Source organism: Carassius gibelio, chromosome A21 (genome assembly GCF_023724105.1).
Source record: "Carassius gibelio isolate Cgi1373 ecotype wild population from Czech Republic chromosome A21, carGib1.2-hapl.c, whole genome shotgun sequence".
Taxonomy (NCBI): domain Eukaryota; kingdom Metazoa; phylum Chordata; class Actinopteri; order Cypriniformes; family Cyprinidae; genus Carassius; species Carassius gibelio.
Genome location: NC_068391.1, coordinates 21,759,822 through 21,783,454, shown reverse-complemented (window position 1 = coordinate 21,783,454; position 23,633 = coordinate 21,759,822). Strand labels below are relative to the sequence as shown.

Sequence of the window (23,633 nt, the reverse complement as noted above, 5' to 3'; positions counted from 1 at the left end):
TCAGGCACTTTTAAGTTTTGATAGTTTATTTTTTGGCATTATCATATTTATAAAACAGTCATTGCTAAAATACTGAAAAACTAAATTGGTTGCATCTAAATGAACTGGTTTTATTCAAGCCCAGAGAATGCTGTGTGACGTCACTGAATTCACTGAAGCAAACCAAATACATTTTAAGGGTTAAATCAGGCAGAAATAGTGCAGACTGAAAGCAGTCATCATTTTCCCTTCGAAGCATTAGTTCACCCAAAAGGACAAGCTTGTCATCATCTACACACATCAGAGCAACACGAAATAAAATATCTCAGCTGTGTTTAGCTGCTGGCGTCCCAAAGGACATGAAGTGATTGTAAAGTAATCTATGTAACTCTAATGGTTCAATCTTCTGCAGTGACAGTAAATCATGTGACTCGCAAGAACCAATCAGGCTTGATGTTACCGGCACGTGGCCATATTGGATCTGTCCTCACCTTGGGTGCCATGTGCTTCATATCTTTAAAATAATACTATTAATGAAACTAGAGGCCACTTATTGAACTCAAATTAATGTACACGTAATAAGTGCACTTTAAACTTTTGAATTAAAGTACTTTTGATATCATTAATAATCTTGTGTTGTGCTTTTAAGAAGTACAATTATTCTGATGTGTTGACAAACAAACTAAGCACTTGATTAGATCAGTTACTGTAACACAATATTACATTTCAATATAATATAAACACATAAACACAAATCACATAACACATTTAAACACGTGATGTTTACGTTTGAACACAAATAACATCAAAGTCACCTTTATTTCTACAGCGTTTATTAAACACTGATTCACTGATGGACAGAAAGAAGGATCATGATTCAGATTCATCTGTAGATGAGCGAGTGTTGATGTGGAGAGCTGTGGAAGACCTCAGTTAATCTGGACTCACGTCAAGTGTGCTCTTATCCACAGATTTCAGTCGTTATGTAACTTTCAGATCTCAGCTAATGAACCAAAGGTGACACGCTAACCAAACTCCATCAGGTTCTGCTCTGGTCTAAGTGATATCGATCAAGGTTTGGTAAACTGGCGTTCATTGGGAGAGGAAGAGCTGAAGTCTGTTCATCAGGATGAAATATGAAGGCATTATTAATAACACCATGAATGTCCTCAATAACACTGATAAACCAGTCACCTGGGAGTATATTGACCAGAAATGCTTGTCAGTACATTCAGCAGTTCTTTAACCATATCTCAAAGACACCAGAAGTAATTATGAAATTACAAGATGTACTTATTCAAGCAAGCCAAAACCATTCTTTAAACTCAACTAATAGCATTTAATCTTAAGTATCTGAAATGTTATATTCGGTTCACACTTGAAGGGAACATCGGATTCCCATTTCCCACAAGTTTTCCACAACATTCTTTGGGTTCTTCATGAAATATGTAATGTAAGAATATCATTTAAGTGCTCTTTTTCCGAAGGGTGTGTAAACACGAGCTGATCTGATGTAGTTGAGCGATTATATTTCCCTGTGTTTGTTGTGTAAAGTGATCCTGTGTGCGCTGGAGTAGAACGATCACTTCTACGCCACATTTATGCTCTTTTTGGTGCTTGAAACTTTAGACCGCACTGACTATCAATGTCTTGATTCTTCAACAGGTTTTCCTTGTTCCACAGAAGAAAGACGAGCGTATGAGTTTGGAACTGATACAGAGATTGTGCTTCATTCATTTCACCCTGAACATTCACATCACTCTTCCTCCGTCGAAGAAAGTTATAGTGAAAACATTCCTGTTATAGTGAAATTCAGACAATCCCGGGCATTATTCAGTGAGGAATGTAGTTTATTTTTCTTCGTTCAGGCAAGAGAGTAAAAAACGTTACAGCTGAATCCCTTCATATGGAAGAAAACACATTAAACAAGTGACAAGTGCTGAGAAACAACACCACTACAGATCAGACGTGTGCTGGTAAACCGATGAAGCAGTCCTGTGATGAAGAGCGTTGATGAACGTCGTATCTTGAGAGAGACACTTCTTCAGGTCAGCAGGTTTCCCACAATACACTGCTCCCTCTGAAACACAAAGAGGAAGTGTGATGAACACATCAGGCGAGCCGTGTCCTCTAACTGATGTTCAGTGGTGCATGTGTGATTCTGGACACTAATGAGACACGTCACAGATCAGGACCTTCAGCTTGATTCCTTCTTGAGGAAATACATTCTCTCAGACAGCGTTAGACTCGTAAGACGGCATGCCAGCGACGAACACACACACACATCACAGTGATCGTATCAGCTGTTGATTACAAGACGAGCTAATTTTACAGTAAAATACCTTCACCTCTGTTGTTCTGCCACATGCTCACCCCAGTCAGCTCTTCCTCTCTAATGCAGGACTGTGTTCTCTGCAAACCTGCTGTGCACACACTCTGACTGAGATCAGCACGCGCTTCATATCACCTAGAACTACCTGTGATCACTTACTCTAACATTAGGAACATCATTTCTGAAGGCATGGATATCACTCAGCAAAACCAGCAAAACAAACCTTTGAAGTAGGCATTATAATGAATAATTAATGGAATTATTTAATACAATGTAAAATAATAATGTGCTTAGAGAAATCATTTAGAATAACCAGAGCAATATATGTCAATTATTGATCAAATGGTGAATTTAACACTCGCTGGGAACAGTCAAAATGAATTTAGAATGGAGGAGTGTAAAGATGTTTAGACGCAGTCTTTGTCTGGTTGAATAGAAGCTCTAGACAAACACTCTCGCTGCTGATCTTTGTTTCTGAAGCTCTTCTGATCTTGGCACAGGCTTCAGATGCTTGTGTTTCTGTTCAACTGCTTGTCATGACATATAGAAGCTGTGGGGTTTTCAGGTCAGGGCAGAATGTGTTTAAAGCACGGGACTCGTCCATCAGGTCTAGCAGCCCAACACACACACACACACACACACACACACGCACGCACACATGTTTGTTTCTGTGTAAAGTGTGTTCATCCCATAGGTGTAATGGTTTTTATTCTGTACAAACTGTATATTCTATCGCCCTTCACCAACCCTACACCTAACCCTAACCCTCACAGGAAACTTTGTGCATTTTTACTTTCTCAAAAAAACTCATTCTGTATGATTTATAAGTGTTTTGAAAAATGGGGACATGGGTTATGTTCTCATAAGTCACCCTCTCCTTGTAATACCTGTGTCATACCCATGTCATTATACAGAGTTGTGTCCTGATATGATACACACACACACACACACACGTGACTTAAGTGAAATACATTACTGCTGAATAACACATTATGTAAGAATTCATGCATCCTAAAACATCTGGGCCACTGGAGCAGCGCTGCGGTCAGATCTGTCCTCAGATCGGTTCTTGGTCAAGAACCCTGACCCCAGTCCGAGCCTGACCTTGACCCTGAGTCTGACCCCGGCAGTGACAGAGTGACCCACTTACCAGCTGTCAATCAAAACAGTAAACAGGAAAAACCAAAACGGACAAACAGTGAACTACTGAATCATGTCAATCATGAACATACCTCTGAGGTTAGTCTGACGTGATGAGTATCTGAAGTATGCAAATATATATTATATATAGTGCGCACACACACACACACACTCACATGCGCGCACACACACACTCACAACTTAAATTAAATAAAACAATAATAATAGAAAGTGCCACTTAAACATTAATTCATTTGTTGTCGTTTTTTGTTTATTCTTTGTTAGAGTCATGTTAAATATTAACCTGTTAAATCTTAAAGCAATAGTTCAGCCACAAATTAAAATGTGACGCGATCTGAGAGACAACAGCAGAACACTGATTCAGACCAGAACACTTTTTCACTGGAGGAAGTGTTATTCTGGATTATAGACTCTATGTGTTTGAGTTAAAATCATCTTAATGCTGGATGTGTTTCAGGTTTTGTCTTCTCCAGATGTTCACTGATGGACTGGAGTGCTGTGGATTATTGGGATGTTTTTATCAGACTCTCATTCTGACGGCACCCATTCACTGCAGAGCATCCATTGATGAGCTAACCTTGATTTTTGGCTGAACTCTCCTTTAACTGATCATGAACCCTTCAACAGTGGTCAAAGGTAATAAACGAAGGAAAAGCCTCAGAGCAAACCCCAGGTTCAGTCCAGCACTAATCTGAAGGCATTGGCAGCACATCTCTAGATAGTGTACTTGTCGTAACAGGTCGCTCTATCGTGACTCTCTCGCTGCGGGCAGGAGATTTTCCGTCCTTCCATCTGTACTCATCACTGACAGAAAGCCTTTAAAAACAGGAACATAATCATCTGCTTATTTGACACATTTCACGAGACCGTTGGCTTCCACTGTAGTCATATCCTGAGCATTCAGCATTTTTCCAACTGCGGGAAACACTTTTGGGAACCTTTTACTTTCATTATTTATTTGTATGTTGTTTTCTTTTTTTCAAATGCCTTAGATTGTATTTATTCATTCATAACATTAAACCAGTGGACATAAATACACAACTGTTCGAGTTTCAGTACAAGACTGCATTAAATTGATCAAAAGAGACAGTAAAGACATTTATAATGTGACAAAAGATTTCTATTTATAATAAAAGCTGTTCTTTTGAACTTTCTGTCAATCTGTGAATCCTGAAAAATAAAATGTATCACAGTTTCCACAGAAATATTGAGCAGCACAACTGTTTTCAACATTGATAATAATCAGAAATGTTTCTTGAGCAGTAAATCATCATATTATTCTGATTTCTGAAGATCATGTGACACTGAAGACTGGAGGAATGATGCTGAAAATACAGCGGAGCATCACAGAAATACATTACACTTTAACACAGATTCACACAGAAAACAGTTTGAACTGTAATAATATTTAATGTTTTACTGTATAAAAAAAAACACAAAAAATGCAGCCTTCTTTCTGAAATATTTAACCCACAAACTCCTAAACTCTGAACAGTAGTGTAATATTTGTTTCACAGGACATTTATTATTTTATTTATGTATTTTGGCAACAACAAATATCAGGGGAAAAAAAATATGTTCTGGATTTGATATTTGCTGTTATAGAAAAGTGTGATGGATGTGTGTATGTCCACTGATAATAGAATAAAACTCTTTTGAGACTAGGAAAATGCATGCATATAGGTCATAGTAATATTTCATGTAGTTGATATTTGTTTTACTGTACAGCGCATGCAGTTCCTCATTTGTGATGCTGTCACCATCTGTAGTGAAACCTAAAAGTCCCGTCCTAACCGCCGTCATCACACCAGAGCCATGAGAAACTGTTTATCACAACATCAGGTTTTCTGGGTCTTTTCCGAAGCAAACGTCACTCAAACATGCACATGCACACCATATAGACTGCAGTCCTTGTTTATCTGTCCTGAATAAAACTCCACGGTAGTATTTCACTTCCCCGGAGGTTTCCTTTTCCTTACTCAACATTACAGTTATTTTAGGACACGTTTCAACATGTCACCCAAACGGTGCATGCTTCCTGTGATTCACTGGGGTTAATCAGACATTTAGGCCACATTAGTACTATCTTTTCTTAAAAATAACCACAATGTTTACGTGAGTCACTCTTTCACACAGAATCTAAACTGAAGTGTGTGTGTATGAGTCAGTGGAGCGCAGGGTTTCTCCCTAACTCTTATCACACACTCAAACGGCTGCAATCGGGCCCCTGCTGGTATTTCCCAAAATTTATGATCTGGCCTCACAGACCTCGACCGCTGTATGTGAAAAAAGAGCAGTGTTGTTGTAGTAAATACTAAAAATCCTAGGTGTGGCACACTAAAGCATACAATGAAGAAAAAAAGTGTCATTTTTAAGGCTCTATTTCTACTTGAAATTAATTTTCAGAAATATACTTTACATGAGATTTAAAGGGGACCTATTATGCTCTTTTACAAAGTATTGATTTTGTTTTGGGGTGTACTAGAACAGGCTCTCATACTAGGTTGTTCTATAAATACATTGTTTTTTACATATTTGACATTATTACAACCGCTCTCTCCCCAGTCTGGCATGAACAGCTCGAATACTTCCTGTATCAAATAAAGACCCGCCTTATGAAATATGAGATGTGATGTGATTGGTTAGCTGGGCCAGCGTGTGTTGCGATTGGTTAGCTGGGCCAGCGTGTGTTGCGATTGGTTAGCTGGGCCAGCGTGTGCTGCGATTGGTTAGCTGGGCCAGCGTGTGTTGCGATTGGTTAGCTGGGCCAGCGTGTGCTGTTATTGGTTAGCTGGGCCAGCGTGTGCTGTGATTGGTTAGCTGGGCCAGCGTGTGCTGCGATTGGTTAGCTGGGCCAGCGTAGGCTGTGATTGGTTAGCTGGGCCAGCGTGGGCTGTGATTGGTTAGCTGGGCCAGCGTGGGCTGTGATTGGTTAGCTGGGCCTGCGTGTGCTGTGATTGGTTAGCTGGGCCAGCGTGGGCTGTGATTGGTTAGCTGGGCCAGCGTGTGCTGTGATTGGTTAGCTGGGCCTGCGTGTGCTGTTATTGGCTCCACTCTGCGCCTGGTTGGGAAATGTCATGCCCTTAACATAGCCGCCTGCAGCTTCAGTGTAAATACTGCGTCAAAATCAAATACATTTGAGCATGAATTAAACCCGGATGATTGTAAACAGACATTGCCTTCTCTAGTGCAGCTTAACCAGGTCTTGTGCCTTTCGTCAGAATTTGTGATATAACAAATCCCAGAAAATACACGTTGTTGTCCAAAAGAGTCGTTCGTTGTAGTTTTTGAAAAGTGATTTCTGCTTAATAAAATATTTTTTATGATCAAACAGCTACAGACTAATTAAAGTTGAAAAAGTGTAAAAGCATAATAGGACCCTTTTAAGTACACTTGACATATACTTACTGCTATACTTGAGCTATACTTGTGATCTGGGAATCCGTGTTTTCATTGTTATACAGTAGGGGGCGCTACTACACATCTTCTGGACATAATCTTCAAAACAAAAGCGAAGAAGAAACCGAAACAACAGATGATTCCTTGTGTAATCTAACACAATCATCAGACATAAAACAGCATCAAAACTGTGTAACGTTATGGAATAAAATGTCGTTCCCATGAAGAGGTTTGGCGTGTTTATCGACTTCTACATGTCTATTATCATTCTGAATCCAATTCATAGTCTTTTTTCAGATTTTTGTTCAAAATGTTATTTCTTCAGATACCCTGTACTTTCTTTTGATGTTTTGTATGTTTAGATATTCATACAAAAAAAATATATATAAAAATGATTACCTATATAGGGACTTAAAGAAAACTTATTATTCTTGCAGTATAAAACTACTAAACTAGTTTACTGAGACTATACTTAAAAATGTACTGAAAATGTTATAAGTATTTAATTAGTAAACTATCAGTACATATAGAAGTTCAATTTTAGTATAGTTGCAGTACAAACTAAAAACAAACTAGTTGTGTACTTAAGTTAGCTACTGTTATACTTAAGTGTATACCTTTATATACTAGAAAGTGGGCCAATTTAGTCCAAAGGACTATTGAAACAGTACACTTATAAGTATACTATAAGTACACTGATATTTGTTTACTTACTACATAAAGTATACTTAAACATATACTTTAACTTTACTTAAGTATACTTAACAAAATAAAACTGAAGTATAATTTTTTTAGTTAGGGCTATCAGACACCTGGTAGAACGAAACATGCTTTAGAAACAGCACTAAACTAAGCCAGATAAAGTCCTTTTATGCAAAATTTTGATCCTTATCTACAGATCAAGTATAATAATAGCAAACAACAGCATGGATCACATGGTAAATGTACTACTGAATACCATGTTTTACTAATTTATGATGTCTAAACCATGGAGGGGCGTGATATTTTAACAAACTAAAGTTAATAAGTGATAAAGATCTGTATGAGCTATCTCCTTTGGCTGCTAGAATACAATAATTATTATATAACACAATAATTAAAAAAGGCAGTCATGATCTAATGGTTAGAGACTTAGACTTGTAACCCAGAGGTTGTGGGTTTGAGTCTCAGTACCAGCAGGAGAAGTGAGTGTACAGCGCTCTCTTTGCTCTGGGTGTGTGTTCACACCTCGCTGTGTGTGTGTGTGTGTGTGTGTGTGTGTGTGTGTGTGTGTGTGTGTGTGTGTGTGTGTGTGTGTGTGTGTGTAAAGTGTGAACGTGTGCAAGCTGTAGGCTGATCCTCAGAAGGAAATCCTCAATTATGCTTGTTGCTGCTGAGTAATGATGTAAATGTTTAGGTCCATGTTTGATCATATATGTGTAGAGCAGGGATCCTCAGACGTGCTTAGCTTAGCTTAGCTCTAACTCTAATTAAACAGTTTGCTAATCAATGTCTTCAGGATCATTAGGAATCACAGGTAGGTGAGTTTGATCAGGGCTGGAGCTAAACTGGCCCTCTAGCACAAGATTTGAGGAACCCTGGTGTAGACCTTTGCTGGAGGTATCTTTCTCAGATGATAATGAACAGTCAGCATGGGTTTGGCGGATGGGGGGGCAGAGGTGAGTTGACTGAGTTTAGGAGGATGTGGTAAGAAAGCGTTGAGATGCAACACAGTGCTGCCCTTCCTCTGCAGCAGACGAAGACAACTGCATGAAATCAGAGCTCAAAATATTTACAGCTAAATCTGGATGACGGATAACGGCTTCTGCTTGACTCAGGATCCAGACGAGACGGACACAGACACTACAGGATTCCTCACATGAACAGAAACATGCAATCAAACTCCACATAAATCCAGCTGGTTGTCTCCAACACCTTTTTAAACACAATCTCTCCAGCCTTTATAAATAAGACGAGTCAAGTCAGATTTATCTCTGTAGCGCTTCATAAAGATCAAAGCAGCTTCACAGAGCAAAGAGGAAAATATCAGGCTCTAAAAAAAACAACAGGGCCATTGTTCAGCTCTACTGATGATGTCCACGAATCATTCATATATAGCATGTGTGTGTGTGTGTGTGTGAGAGAGAGAGCTGTCATTGTCATTTTACTAAACAAACAAATGTCATTTTCCATCACATTTCACATCACATGTGTCCATAACACTCACACTTGAGTCATGTCTGTGACTCCTTCGTCCTGCTGAGGCTCATTTCATCGCTAGCACTTTACTGTCAATAATTTTGGTTTTCACAGTAATTTACTGTACTCTCAGCCATTTCCTTGTATGTTACTATAGATTTCAATGCATTCTGGGAAAATAGCCTACTGTAAATCTAAATACAGTAGTTTACATGGAAACCCACCCTGCAGTAGAGACTGAGAAATAGTCCAAGCAGTAGTGAAAATGAATATGATAGGTCTACCGTTGCAAAGCTGCAAAAGAAACACACTGTGTGGATTGCTGTATGATTTCTGCACTCACATGAACACAAGCGACTCAAATATTAGTGCATTTATTCTCAGCAAGTGCAAGCAGCTCTTAAAAATGAACATAAACACTCCGGAGGTTTGTATCTGTTGTCACTGCATGCTCCTGAGATTACCCAGAATGCAATGCACAATCATGTAGATCCTCAAGCTCTATGCTGCAGGTTAACTTAAATTTTCGACTCACTTTGTGCATGTTTTACTCTGATGTTATTTACAAGATATGAAGCTAGGTTTAAGTTTCTCTGAGAATATCTGAGTGAAGCTGTGTTCACTGACAGAAGTGTCACGGTAAAGAACAACACTTTAAACGTTTTCAGACCGTATGTATTCTCTGGTTATTGTTATATACTGACACTGATTGAGTACTTTAACACTTTTCAAAATCTATTTCCACCATTTATTTTCCCCTGGCACAATGTGTTACTGTGATGTTCATTGATGAAATATGATCAATAAGTTTGGCAATAACCCTTTTACAGTGCATGTCTCTCAAATACGCAAAACATGATTGTATTTGTGTGCATGATTTTGCATATGCATATTTATGCTTTTTTTTTTTTTACTGCTTTGGCTGTAATGTGTGTGTGTGTGTGTGTGTGCTGTCTTTATCTAACTACCAGTGAATTCAATCAAACTTGAGAATGTTACAGCTTGATTAGAAATGGTGCACAATAAAAGTACTCCGCCCTGTTCATTTCTTCATTTTCTTCCCACATGAGTCACATTACATCTCAAGATACCTGCTGACTTTCCTGGTCAACAAGTACTGCGTTTCAGCGCAGAAACAAACAGCATTTTGAGGAACTGATGCCACAAATATTCACACCCTCAACACTGAAACAGTGTAGGCTGATCTCAAACACACATCCATCTATCATCTTCAGATAACGCACATCCAGCTTTCATTTATTTCATCTATTGTTGAGGATAATACACTGAAAAAAATGAGAACATCTAAATAACTGTATTTTTATTCAATTCAAAAATATTATTTAATATCACTCAACCAACTTATATACATTTAAATGTATATTTTTAATATCATATATACTCTCTTTAATCCACAAATAATAACAGGATATGATCTGTAATTTATCGAGTTCTGTGCATTCTTCAAAGCAATGCAAAGCTTTTCTTCCATTTTCACCAGAAGTGACTATGAGTGTCAGTCACAAGCCGTGATGGTGTTCATGCTTGGACAGTACACAGACGCTGAAGTCATCTTTCAGGTTTCAGTATTGTGTATCTGTCAGAGCAGACGCAGTGACCCTCGCGTCTGGTTATGATTGCTGTCGCTGTAACCTTTCAAAGGGGACACACTTTTACTAAAGGATGCGTTTTAGTACATTACAGCTACATAATTGTATCTAAAGTGTCCATATTTACTAAATGGTATATATTAGTATATTTTGAAAGGGTCCTAAAACAGAGACAGCTTCTTGTAGCGTTTTCTCTGGGAGTGTGTGAACTGGAGGAGAGGAACGGCTCATGAATACGCTGCCGTTTATAATGACTCACAAAAAACACTAAAAAATGAAAACTTCCAAAAGCCGTAGTGAGTGCCACTGAGATCATTCTCATTAAAATAAGTACAACACTTGGATGAAGACTTTTCAAAAGGTACACATTTGTACCTTATTTACCCACAAAGGGTAGATTCTGATACCTACATGGTACATTTCTGTATATTTTGAAACAGTGAGCATGTTTTTCATCGGAGGGTGATTAAAGATTGATGAAATAAAAGGATCTATGCATATTTTACTGTGCTGCATATCAAGAAAAAACACAATTTCATCTACATATGATTCTGCAAGCCACACGAAAAACTGTTAAGCTAAATTCACTGGTTTTATTCAAGTCAAAAATATAATGTAATATCACTGAATCACGCCAAGAACGTTCATTTATACCAGCAAACCTGAATATCATGAGTTAAATCAGAGTGTAAAGAGTTAAAGAGCAGAAACGGTTGAATCAGTCACTCGTGTCTGTCATTTCTGAGTGAAAATGGTTTCTACACAGTCTAGAAATAGCTCTTTAATTGAGTAATTGCTCATCAGCTCATCGTTTGTCTGTAGGCGTTTCTGTGTTGGTGAAAGAGTTAACGCAGAGGATGAATGGAGTTCTTCTAACATTAGTGTGTGTCATAAGGAGTGCCGCTCGGCTCAGGAATGTGTTTATCATACGTTTGGTTGTATTCTGACATGAGCTAGATTCTCTTTATGGTTTCTGTGGTGAAATCATAAAACAAAGGCAATGAACTCCATGGACTCCCGGATCATATATCAGGAGGAACTAGCAGGACATACATCTGCATGCTCTCCTTCAGGTCCTGTGATCCTCCCACAGCTCAGACACACGGCTCGGACCAGGTGTGAGAGAGAAACACATATATCACTCTGCCTGCTCCTGCCACGGAATAAAACATTCAAAAGATCACTGCATTGTTTGATCGCACAATTATCACTTTTTTCTTTTTTTTTTTGCACTTGCACGTGTATAACATGAATATATTGCAACTCCGACTTTTTTCTCAGATGTTTGAGATAAAAAGTCACGATGTATGTTTATTATAATAACATAGAAAGTTCTGTTTGCTTGTTTTTCTTATCATTAGATTACCAACATATACTGATGTGCTTTATATGTCTACAGTATTAGGTTATGCATAAACGACATACATATTTTTTATAGATCTATGATAAACTAATCGATTAAAAAAGAAAAGAAAAACAAAGCATTCTCTGGTTTCTCTGCAAGCTGTGGCCATGAAGCTTTGTGAAAGACTAAAACACTCAGCAACACCCTGATGAGTATTAAATATATCTCTCTATATAAAAGTGATCAAATTTCCAATAGGTTTACACTTTGCATAACAATATGAGATGTGTAACTGTAATATTTCTGCATGGAGATAAAGTGATGCATGGAACGAATCATGCTAAACTCATCTGGTGTTGAACTTTCACTCAGAAAGAGCATTTCACAATGAAGGGCAAAGAAACAGCAAGCAGCACATTAAATGAAGTTTAGCATAGTGTGTTCCAGTAAAACATGCTCTTAACACTCTTTATCTGTTGATTTGCACAGCACTTGTGTAATGATCCATTCCTCTACTACAGAGCGCTGCTGTATTACACAACTTCACATAAACTTCACATTTCTCTTCTTTAGTCTTCAGTGAGTGGAAAAGGGAAGCTGAGCTCATTGTTTCAGGAACGTTGTATTTAACTTGACCACATCTGTTAGAAATGTCAGTCTCTTCTGCCAACACAGAGTGTGGGAATGTTTCACAAGGGTTTTTTTATTATTATCTCATTATCAGAGAATAATCACATTGTGTGAGAAGTACAACTATGAGTTGATCTGAGTCTGACTGTAATATCCTGTGAAGGTGGAGGAGTTTGAATCAGTGATGAGCGTCTGAAACCTGCTCAGCAGCGTCCCGATCACACAAAGACCTGACCTACATAGATGACCATATACGAGCGACTGTCCTGCTGTCCTGTGCACAACTACCTCTCGTCTTCTGCAATATATGCATTTACTGCACTGTCCAGCAGAAGAGTGGCTTCAAACCGGCTCAACGTGCAGGGGATGAAATCATAAACATGGGCATCATTAGCAGACGATGCAGCAGATAATGTAATAGAGCGTCAGACGTCTGCTGTGTTTCCTCATAACCCACATAAAGCCTCAGGACGCCGCTCTCAGCTCAACGTCAGCTCATTGCAGAATCCTAGGCAGAGGCAGCTTGGATTTCTTGTAAATCACGTGACTTTATCTCCAGCAGCACTTCTGCGGCGTGACCAGACGGAGTCGCCCTTGAGAGGAAACACTGGCATTTACAAGAAATCCCTGAGTCTGGCTGGAATCCACCGCACTTCCCTGGACTCACTTCACTTTACTCACTCTGGTCTGTGTGTGACACCATAAAACAACAAAAGCCCTCAAATCTCCCTGTCTCTCAAAGAGATGGTGTCTATAACAGAGCTTTTAAACAGGATTATTATTCTGAGCTGTAGAGCGTACCCTCATGTTCTCCTCATGTTCTCCTCATGTTCTCCTCATGTTCTCTCAGGACACAAACCCTAACCCAGAGAAGCACACCAGGGTTCGGCTCTAGTGACAGACTTCCCTTACAAAAGGAAAATATATTTACCGATATATTTCTTAAAATATATTGTGATATATTGTAATATATTATTTACCCTTTTTATTTTCTAATATTTTATATTTTTGAATACATTTAACAATATATTGATGATACATATATTATATAATATATTGCAAAATATACAAATGATTGCCGCTTTCAATATATTGCAATATATTGGGAAAAAATAAATATATATAAGAATATATGCTAATATATTACATGATATTTTCCAATATACTGCAATATATTTTAGTTTCATAAGGGATTCCTGACACAGTTTTGTGAGAGTGTAGTTGTCAGTCTGTCCAGGATTGCTCTGGGAAACAGTGTTCACTAGAAGAGGAAGCTGCAGACCTGTGCCCTGCTCATCACATGTGTCTCACACACACTTGCTGCATGTGGAGGCGTGTGTGAACTCGTGGAAAAACATTCGACAGACATCATGTCATTCTGATTGTGCAATTCACACTTGAGAAAAGTTGAGCCACTTTGATTTCATCTGATCATTGCTGCTTTGCTCTAAAACACACTTTGAGTCTTGATCCGCCCGGAGTGCCATCTGCAGAAATATAGAGAGAAAGGGGCATGTAGTAATGGCTTTTACAGACACCTAACATAATACGACACGCAGCACACCAGGCTTTATCTCGACACGTCTGATGCCTGATGAAGACACACACGGCAGCTGTACACTTTCATCATTAGTTCAAGCAGACTGCTGCAGAATCATGATGGAGAATGAGACAAGAGCAAGTAAACTAAACCCAGCGTGGCCTCACATACTTGTGCCATATCTCTGTCTACTTCCTGTAAATGTATGCCAGCAACTGAAGGTGTATTGTGTTATAGTCTGTGAATCGAGACGCAGCAGATTCTGTTCATTTCCTCACACTCTCGGAGAGGAAGGTCACATTATTCACCCAGGGCGAGAGAATCAAACCCGCTGCTGTTTTACGGACGATCTACACTTTGCGTGACATGCATTGAAGGTTTCAATAAGGTTCAAAGTGAAAGAGTTACCATGATGTTAGTCATATAAAACATCTGCTGCTGCGTTCACATTTCACTTAATCTACATTCCTAGGATCCAGTGTTATCCTCCGTACAGCTCTACTGATAAAGAAGAAAGTTATGATATAAATGCACTACAAATGTAGCTAGCAGTTCTTTATCGGTCAGGCATGTGAACAAACGCATTGTTTGTGGTTTGTGTGCCATGGCAAACACGCAAGTAAACAACAACAACAACAACAGCCCTGAGATCCCGCCTGATAGATGTGTGTCTGACACACGAGATGTGTGGATAACCTCAGACAGACGGACTCACAGCGTCCTCTGCTGGACATCTGCACAATAACAGCAGCACTCGGAGAGCTATGCTCGGCTCAGAATACTGCTTCAGGAGCATCTGTTCATTCAGCCAAGAAGCTTATAACAGTGATTATGATTATAGCTTATTAATGGAGGATGGTTTAAGCCGAATGCTGATGATTCTGTGTTCATGGTCAGAGATGATCAGGTTTCTAATCTCTCATTATGAAATATTATCACCAAATCTCACATTCAGGGTGTTTCCAAAGAGAAATACAAAACCTGCTAGACGAAAGACAACGAGCTGATAAAGATATCCAATCCAACATCTGACAACAACAAATGTATAAAGAGTGTTGCAGGACGGTCATTTTTCAAGAAACACCTGAAGTGTATCGAGGTGGTTTGTACAGAAATGAGAAAAAATATTATTATTATTTTATTGTACTTTTTTTTGGCAGTTGTTCTGACCTGTGTGAGAAAAAGAAAATGGTCTCGGGTCAGCACGAGGGTTAAACCATGGAAGATGAATATCAGTGTTGGGTTTTTAATTACTGAGTTATTAATGACTGAATGAATGAATAGAGCGGCTCGTGTCTGTCCTTGTTTTGCTCAACAGATGGAGACTATGAGAATACTGCACCGTGTTAGGAATCAAACTACTGTGTGTGCGCTGACAGAGAGTTTGTGATAGTGACATCAGGCCTCGCAAGATATATCAGTGTGTGTGTGTGTGTGTGTGTGTGAGAGAGAGAGAGAGAGAGAGAGTGTGTGTGTGTGTGTGTGAGAGAGAGAGAGAGAGAGAGTGTGTGTGTGTGAGAGAGAGAGAGATCATGAACAAGACCATGATGACACATCAACACATCAAAATGTACATTTTTACAACACGAAACACCATTCATAAACTCAGACGTGTACTCTCTCTCTCACACACACACACACACACACTCTCTCTCTCTCTCTCACACACACACACACACACACTCTCTCTCTCTCTCTCACACACACACACACACACACACACACTCTCTCTCTCTCACACACACACACTGTGTGTGTACATTGAACACTGCTGTATTTTCTAAATGCAGGCTCTAACACTCTTTATTTTATGTGGATGAAGGTTTATCAGACTGGTCAGTTGTTGTAGCAGGTCTAGTCCTCTCCTCGCTGTCAGGTCGATGAAGATAAGATAAAGCTCCGGCTGCAGAACAGTTGGAGAGTTTCTGATAATACAGTTTTTACCAACTGCTTACACACAAAATCTGTTCATGTCACACGATTGTTGAAACCTCTCACTCAAAGTTAAAACTACATGCCAGATCTTCCAACCATCAGCTATTTCTCAGCCTTTGACTCAGTTTTCAATTGAATAAAACACTTTTTCCGAACACTACACACAATTCTCTACCTGAAACACAAAGATCTATCAGGAAGTGACTTGCTTTCCTTCTCCAGACACAATCAGACTCCGGGTCACACAGACACACTCCTCACATGTGCAAACACTAACTGCTTAACTGATCACTAGCCAATCACTGCTTCACTTTACAGCAGTATAGAGAGGCCTATAAATAGGTCAAAGGTCAGAGAACCTGTTTTGAACAATGGATGTATTGTAGAGCGAAGGTGTTGCACAATGTATTTTATATACACACACACACACACACACACACACACACACACACATAAACACATATATATATATACACATAGATAGAGGATGTCTCTGTCCAAGGTTGGATACGCCATAGGAGATAGTTCCCTCGATGTTTGGCAAGAGAAAACATATCTGGTGATGTGCATGAAGTATTGTGTCCAGACCCAGCGCGGAGAAGAGATGAAGCTGAACACCCCCCATCTCCCCCCGCCAGTTCCTGGACCGGGACCCCTCACAAGTTACTGTATTCTACTGTAAAGAATATACTTTTGGTTTACATGTTTATAGTTCTGTTTTATGCTAATGTATACAACAGTAATGTTTGGTCTAATAAATCTTTTCTGTGTCTACACTGCATTGGTGTTTCCGGTGTACTTGTCACCCCTCTCAGCAGATCACTTCACTGTACAACATTGTATTCAAATGTAGATCTAAGCCAATGAAAGACCACAGAGCTTTAGATTTAGAACAGCAGTGTTTACATGCTTTTGATATTACAGTTTTTTTCAACTGCTTGCACACAAAATTATTACTTGTCACACAATTTCTCAAACCTGACACTCAAACACCAGGACCACACACTAAATCTGCAAAACCATACACAAAGTTTTGGCCTTTTACTCAGTTTTCAATTTCGTTAAACACTTTGAGCAAAACACAACACACAATTTTCTATGCAACACACAAAAATCTGACAGGAAGTTTCTTGATTTCCTTTTATAAACACAACCAATCAAGTTGCCACACTAATCCATCAGCGCCTCACACTAACTCCTCACATGCGCAGACACTTGTTGCTTTACTTAACAACAACCAATCATAACTTTACTAGTGGCCATAAATAGGCCAAAGGTCAAGTAATAGGTTTTGGACAATGGATGCAATCAATGCAGACAGAGTAAGAGGAGTTGGAGGGAGAGTCAGAGGACGAGTTCGACTAAGAGGAGCAAGGGGAGGAAGAGGACGAGTCCGAAATAGAGGAGGACAGGGAACAAGAAGAGTGGTCTCGAATGAGATTAGGGCTACAGTAGTCGATCATGTGATAAACCATGGTTTAACAATGAGAGAGGCTGGACTGAGAGTCCAGTCTAATTTGAGTAGATTTACTGTGGCGGGTATAGTTCGAACCTTTAGAAATGAGAACCGGTATGTAACAATCTAATCTAATGTACACATGTTCTAATGTACACATAATGGCTTTTTTACCATAACAAACAATAGGCCTATACTATAATACATATATTTTACTGTAGTACCCTTGCATTCATTTACTACAGTGCAGTGCATTGGTCAGAGTTTGGTAAGGTATCAAGAGAGTATAGCATGTGACGTGGATGACGTATGTTGGAGGAGGAGAGATGGAGCTAGATACACGCAACCATCTCCACACGCAAACACACACATCATGTTCGGTTTTACACTACAGGCTACAACACTACATATCTTTTGATTTATTTATTTCTTTTCAAACTGTGTACACTAATACTACATTTACAACCACAAAGAGCAAAAAAATAAAGTTTGGTTTCAATTTTGCTTTTGTTTTTACTTTATATATTCAACTGCTCTCTCCCAATTACATTCAATCATGTACATGTGAGCTTTTAAAAGAAGAGCTTTAGGTTTTGAATAATAGTGTGTATATGACATAATCAAAAATATAACATTATGGTAAAGGTGTTAACAACGTAAGACAAATGTTTGCTGTTGAAATATGTTTGTGATATTTTGACTGTGGTGTTTCATTTTGAAAGAGATGTGAGGCATTTTACATCTTGTGTGTGCAATTCTTGAATTTGTGTGTTAAGTTTTGAAAAAAAGAGGAAAACTTTGGAAAATGTGTGTACGCAGTTTTTATAAAAAACTGTAATTGATCCTCAGTTTAGCACACATAGACTTCTGTTGTGCTCACTGTGTGAAAAGTTTTGCAAAAGAAAGCGTCCTAAAAACTGAGAGAATGTGTCCCAGCGTCTGTGAAAAACTGTAATTCCCCAACATCAGCTCTCACTATCTCTGATCACAGGCAAGTGATTCGTCCAGGAATCATAAAAACAGAATGATAAAAATAAATCAACAAATAAAAGTGAAAGGGTCACAGCATTCATCAGATCTTGCTCTTCAAACCTACACTCGCTGTGTGCGCGCATCAGTGTTGCCTGGTAACAACAACACTCTGTTTTCTGATTGGCTGGCGGTGGCATTTAAATCTGCACAACTGTAACAGTCACTGCTCCGCGTGAGAAGCCCCGGGTCTGAGCGGGAACACTGGGACCCCTGAGGGCCAGCTGGTGTCAGACTGCCCCCTGCTGGACACCGCCATCCTCGGCGGATTCGGTGGAACACATATATTCTGTATAATCTGTAATCGTGGTCACAGAGCAACAGAAGAATAAACTGGTGATGAAGGGCACGATAGAGAAAGAGAAGCGAATAGAGAACCCCGAGCAGAGAACGTTCTGTTCCGTCGTTTCCGTCCCGTTCTCCGGTGGAGCGTTCCGTCACCGTCACCGTTAGATAACCGCCAGAGATGTTCAGAGCACATTAATCACTCGTTTAACGATGCACAGCAATGTAACGATGCTTAGTGACCCCGGAACACCGAGCATCCGATCTCAGCTGAACTCAATGTGCCACAGCCGAATCACTTTCTCTTTCACATTCGCCACCAGAGCTCTTCTGATCCGAATTAAACATCACATTCTGCATGAAACCCCCACAACTCTACAGATCTCAGACCAGCAAACACAACACAAGCTAGAGTCATGTCTGACCCATGGAATTAAACACAGTTTGTAGAGATGTGCTGGTGTGAATCAGCTGGATCACACAGAATCATCATCATCAGAAACACCTTGACCTCTAAACGACCTCGAGACGGACCGAAAGACCTTACCTGAGGATCAGTCCACCGTGGAGTCTTATTAACGGAAGAAGAGCGGTTTCTCCGAGCTCCTGGAGGACGCCGAGGCTTCGGGACGAGCACAGATACACCGAAGCTTTAAAGCCTCCGTTTCACTTTCGCTTCTGGGAGAAATGTGCGCGAGGCGTTCAGCAGAACCGTGTGACCTTTAGCCCACAGCCTCTGTCTCCTGCTGTCAGCTTTACATCTGCGGGTTATTATTATTGCTAGCACACATGCATCTCAGAGACGTCCATCTGTAAGACGAATTTTTTAGTGTTTGCTCATCTGCAATACTTCTACAGGACGTGTCCTATCAGATATCAGATAGACGTTTAGAAGATGTCTGTATGATTCAGAATGCATGTGAAACTCACATCTTAAAGACATCTGTCAGATGTTTGCACACAGCAGATTCTTTCCAGACGAAGAAATCTTTGACAGACCTCTTGCAGACGTGTGTTAACAGTGCTTTACTTCTAAATTAAACCAGTTTATTTATTTTTGTCAGAGTGCATTAGCACTAAGTGCAAACTGCGACAGATACAGCAAAAGTGAAGACAGAAGTGATTCTTTGGGAATGAAAGCGTTGCATGTTCACACTGAAAAACAGCTCTGGTGGATCCAGTGTGAATGCTGCTGAAACACAGGACTCCACTCAATCTTTTATAGTTCTCTTTCTAGATGTAGTCTTTGTTTCAGTTGATTGTCGGATTCATCCAGCACAGTTTGGTCTTTCAGACTAAGTTTGGTGTTCTGACTGAGAAACCGCTTCAGATAACATTGTGGTAACATTTTGGCTTCCTAAGCGTTGGAAAAAAAGTTACATGATTTTTTTTTTTTTTTTGCATTCTACCAAAATAGTGACATGTTTAACTATTAGGAATGGATTCAAAAACTAATAATTATTGGAAGATTGATCTGACACTGGCCATTAAAATATTCCTCCCTGTTAGGGACATATAGATAGTAATCACAACATCTTAATAATGTTAATATTAAACAATAATGAGCTTTTCTTGGATAGTATATGTCTGTTATGTCCTATTATAATTTTCTTATTGAAAACAATAACAAAACAATCAGTGATGAATAGAATATGTTTTAATTGTTAGGAACAGGTATTTTTTGTGCCATTTTTTACCAATAGGGTTGTAAATAATAATTAAAAATGCTGCTGTTAGTGCTCCTCACAAAATAAAACAAAAGTACGCCAAACATATAACACTGTGGTGAAATTATTATTTAAATGAGTTGTCTAACAGGGTGGAAGGAGCATAACAGGGTGGACTCCAATGTTAACAGCTTCATTAACGGTGGACAAGCTTTCTGTCTCTGTCCTGCATGGTTTCTCATCTGTAATGTGTGGAAATACTCCTGTATAATATTGCTTCAACAAATAATTAATAAAAAATAGCTATGTGATTCCTTATCACAATCAATCATGGTGGTCAAAACTATTATCTGTTCAGATGGCTTGAGAAATAATTACAAATTAGAGAGGGCAGACGTGATAAATTATTTTTTATTCATAGTTTATAAAGACGTTATATGTTTTTTGTTTTTTATTATGATGATAATTATGATGGGAAAAAAATGGATGCTGCATTAATTGTATTAAATATTGTAATATATCCTCGCTCAGCCTAGTGGGTGTTCTTCTTTATTTTATTTGTTTTTGTATTTTTTTTGACTTCCAAGATCAAGTTCTGTACCAGTGAGCTTAAGAGGTTCTTGCACAGTATCTTATTATTATTATTATTATTATATATATATATCTTTATATATATATATATATATATATATATATATATATATATATATATATATATATATATATATATATATATATATATATATATATAACTGAAAGTTGTGAGGAGAGGCTCAAAACTCAGCTAACCACATCTCTCTGGAACCAAGGGAGTCCAGTAACAGATAATAATGATTTAACTTCACATAAAGTACTCTAGAAACCTCACTTATATTTGAACAGTTATTTACTCATTGTGGAAGGTTCCGTTCTAAGGCTTAAAATGTGAAAACATTGCAACTGGTTGACTAAGGATGCTATTTTACAGTTATTTACCCTAGAAAATACAGCAAGGGTTAACAGTGTAAATATTATTTATTAACATTCAGCTAGCTAACCTTCTACAGATTAGCACAACTTTTATAACTATGTCAGATTTGTTTTTACATTTTTTTAAGGGACAAACATTCTCCATAATATATCCTAACAGGGTGGAGCTTTAAGGGTGGGACAAGAAGGATAACATTTCAAAAACTAATAAAGAAAGTTAGGAGTGAGAGTTGAAGCTTTCCTCAGTTTGTACAGATGAATTCCTGTGGGAAAAATAAATTATGTCACTTCTATAAAATGGTCTCAATGAAATCGCAGTCGGTTTTGAAAGGCGAGCGAGTACATACTAACAGGGTGGACAATGACTTCAGGGACACGGTTACTGAAGAAAATTGCAAAAAAAAAAAAAATAATTAATAAAAATGTATATGTATGATTAGAGGCAGTTTAGTCTAGTCTATAACATAATTAAAACTAATTTTGAGTTTTTATCATTTCATGTGGAAGTTGCACTGAGGACATAAAATTTAATGCATATATCAATGAAAAGGTGTAATTTAATTTAAAGTGTAATTTATAATTTCTATTATCCTTGTTTAAGTGAAAAAGAACACCTAAATGTACAGTTTAAGCCATATCTTATAAATATGTGACTCATTTGAGAGAAATTCTCAACTGATAAGACTGAATCTATATTTAAAGTCATCACAGAGCAATTGAATTACCCTCAGTGAAGCTGTTTACACTGTGAAATTAATCTCTTACATCTCTGGATGAGAGAAGCCATGATGCTGGTGTTCCAGCGATGACTCATCTGAACACTTCTGATTGGCCGTTGCCTTCATAAACTCAACAGAATCATGTGTGATTGGTTATTAATGCGCAACGCTGTAAAAACACATATAAAGAAATATAATGCAATATGAGCAGAGCTAATGCCCCAGACAACATTTTCATTTCATTTTCACTTTATCTACAAGAAATGTGTGAGTAGACTTACCCCGGTCACAATATTAGATATCTCATCCGTAAAGATCATAACAAATTGATTTGTTTATACATATTATTTCTAGTTTTCATGTTTCATGTTAGTCCACTTCTCAAAATCTGATAGTTTTTATTGGACATGAGGAGAAGTGAGAAGTAAAATCTCTCAGGTCTTTATCCACACTGGTCTCTCCATCAGTCCCTCAACAATGTCTTTTTGTTTTTGTCATCTCCGTCTGATAACTGATGTGACCGTCTCTCTGAAGATGAAGAGTGATGCACACACTCAGCGCTATCTCTGTTATACTGACACCTCTCTCACACTGCTGACCTGTTACTGCTCTGATCACTGCTTGAGGACATCGTTAATTATGCAAATTATTCAGTGATGTCTTCACAGATGTGTGCCATGATCACAGACATCTGTAAAGAAATCAAAGCCACAGACAGCAGAGCACCTTTACACATAACCTCATCATCATCATCACTTGTCTTCCAACAATGCATTAACTGGATTATATCCCACTGAAACATCCAATAAAGACAACATCTTTACTGCTGTTGTGTGCTCGTTTCTGTCTTTGATAAAACACTCATTCCAGGTTCTGTCATCAGAGACTTCACTCTCACTCGTCTTCTGGATTGCTCTTGTGATAAGATTTGATGAATGAGATCAGATCAATCTGATCAGCTGTTAATGCACCTGATGATGAGGTTAAAGGAGGTTAAATATCAGACACGGGTCAAGGAGCAGGAGAAACTCTCACCACATCCAGAACGGAAGTAAGTCATCCTCTGATCATTACTCTGAATATGTGAATGAATTTATATATAGAAAACACATTGTTAATGAAAATGAATTACAAATGCATGTCTTGTAATTTAGTCTATGTGTTTAAACCGATCACTGCTAAAGTGCCGAAGCAGTGGCCGTCGATGCTATAGATATATACACAAGACTTCAGAGATCAGAGAAAGATCTTCCAGAATCTACATCATCTTTGTTTCTTCTGTTTTTACTCTTTTGGCTGATTGATTAAATAAGACGTCATCTAAGGTGAAGAGGATGTGATGTAGATCTATTCTTAAACTATAAAGTTATGATCAGAGGGTTTCAGTGCACTGATGAAG

General features: G+C 38.5%; 1 protein-coding gene and 1 long non-coding RNA gene across 3 annotated transcripts in view; one reads left to right on the top strand and one right to left on the bottom strand.

The window, feature by feature from the left end:
* Positions 1–238: 238 nt before the first annotated feature.
* On the bottom strand, positions 239–22,381 carry LOC127941439 (uncharacterized). The gene is made up of 3 exons (XR_008149016.1): positions 22,281–22,381; positions 19,427–19,689; positions 239–2,059 (listed from the first exon to the last, which is right to left on the bottom strand). It is a non-coding gene; the product is annotated as an uncharacterized LOC127941439 (long non-coding RNA).
* Positions 22,382–23,163: 782 nt separating this feature from the next.
* Positions 23,164–23,633, top strand: part of slc22a5 (solute carrier family 22 member 5) — a 5,380-nt gene continuing 4,910 nt past the window's right edge. Inside the window, exon 1 of one of the 2 annotated variants that reach the window (XM_052536454.1) lies at positions 23,164–23,285. The gene's annotated coding sequence lies outside the window, so the exon portion shown is untranslated. The remainder of the gene's footprint in view (positions 23,286–23,633) is intronic. The other variant, XM_052536453.1, reaches the window with a different exon arrangement.